Source organism: Palaemon carinicauda, chromosome 23 (genome assembly GCF_036898095.1).
Source record: "Palaemon carinicauda isolate YSFRI2023 chromosome 23, ASM3689809v2, whole genome shotgun sequence".
Lineage (NCBI taxonomy): Eukaryota > Metazoa > Arthropoda > Malacostraca > Decapoda > Palaemonidae > Palaemon > Palaemon carinicauda.
The window spans coordinates 44316448-44318692 of NC_090747.1; positions in this window are offsets into that span (position 1 = coordinate 44316448).

A 2245-nucleotide genomic window follows, 5' to 3' on the forward strand; every position below is an offset into this window, starting at 1 on the left:
GATCTAAATTAAAGATAAGCAAAGAAATACGATTGGTTATAAATGAAAACTTTTACTGAAAGACAATAGACATATTTATAATAAAAAAGGGCTCAGATATAGCTGTAATTGCACGAGAATTGTAAAACCCCATGTGCAGAGGAACTCCTAATTTTACAAGGTATTATCTCACCTGATCGAAGGAAAGGGGCATGAACTAGTTAAATGAACGTGGATACCGATGGAAAGCATCTCACGTTAAGGGTAACAAGCAAAAAGACGGTATCAATGTAAACTGAACATGAATCGCCTTAGAAAACAATATAAAAAAACATACTTTTTAATTGCTATTATTTTTCAAGTTAACACATAAATCAGTATAGTATCATTTCCCGAAAAGAATGTGCATTAGAATACAGCGTCAAGGTAAAAGACTACGGCCTGCAAGTGTGCAAGAGCCTGTGCCTGGCCGTAAGGACCAGGCAATCTGAAACAACAACAACAACAAGGTGAAAGAGAGAGGATTCGCCATAAAAGAAAATAAATGCAACACACCTGATAACTCTCTCTCTCTCTCTCTCTCTCTCTCTCTCTCTCTCTCTGTCTCTCTCTCTCTCTCTCTCTCTCTCTCTCTCTCTCTCTCTGCATATATATATATATATATATATATATATATATATATATATATATATATATATATATATATATATATATTTTTTTTTTTTTTTTTTAGTCAATTGATACCTAAATTAGCGTAATTAACTTTCTTGGTAAATAATGTGTTTCCTTGTTACCGAGTCTTATGGGGACGATATCTGCTGAGTTCCCTATGATAAATTTCTTAACCAACGTTTATTAAGTTCTAATGTCAGAAGTACTGAATAATCAAAGCACATTTAAATATGTGTTTTTAGACAACGAAGAGGATTTATTTCCTTATATTTTCTAAATATATAAGCAAATACCGTGGCTCACACATCGGCATTATCCTATCATTTTTTTTTTATGCATACGGGAGATAATAATATGAATATGAATATGAATATGAATATTCAGATCTAGAATTATGTATCTGACTACAGTGCTCAATTACCTCCTGCCCAAAGTCTCCTTTTTTTTACGGAATATATCGGAGATTCAATTCAATCCCCTATAATTGGCCCGACGAGCAATTTCCTTCATTTTGTCTTCATCATAAATTGAATTGTCCCTGCAGGTATATGCCATTAGAAACACTGAGCCATGTTGGGGGAAGTTGGGGGGTTGATTGGCTGGTGGAGATTTCGCCTAGATTCCGTTTTATGCCTAACATTACTTGATGTGTTGTTAGATTATTTTTGTGTTATGTTCCTTGAAATTCATTATATATATATATATATATATATATATATATATATATATATATATATATATATATATATATATATATATATATATACCATCCTTTAGGTAAGAATGTCCTACACAAATAGTAAGACATTCGACCATATGGGTTTAGGAACGCCGTTTTCATGTCTCTGAAACAGTAAGAAGACCCCAGAATGATATAATCTTTTTCCAATTCCTGTAATAGTTTTGTCATGATGAACTTCAATGTTCTCTTAAACAGATGTTTTAATGGATTTTTAATCGTAAAGAGGCAAGTTCTTTATATATGAAATTCAGGAAAATGAGTGAGGCACTTATTATATGTCATGTTTGGCGTTCTTATGATTAAGAAAATATACTTTAGAGAATGTGCAACGATGTTCCTTTCGCTTAAAATGCATGTTTGTTTGCCACTTATCTCAGATAAAAGATTAAATATATGATATTTGTAAAGCATAATCAACCTATTTTTTTTAAGTCCAACATATAATTTAAGTTTTCTAGTCTTTTCTTAAATCTTTTTCTATTTGCTATGCGTAATATAGTCGATAAAATACCAATTTTCTAATATGCGTCGAAAAGGTTTAATTTTCCATTACATAAAGTATTCGTATTAATTATGTTTCATGCTACAATACTTCCGGAATCTTACGATTTGAAAACAAATATTTTATGAAATATTGTAATGCATAGAAGGATTTTAGAAAAGAATAATAATATATAGTGAAAATAAAATTTCATGGAATTTAGATAAAAGTCACTCTATATATTCAATGATTGGACAGATACTGTACATTAACAACGAAGATTTCGATTTTTGAAATCTGAAATATGTTTTTATCTATTTTTTAAAAAATAATATTTCTTTTCTTGATTGAAATATATCATGATAATATTA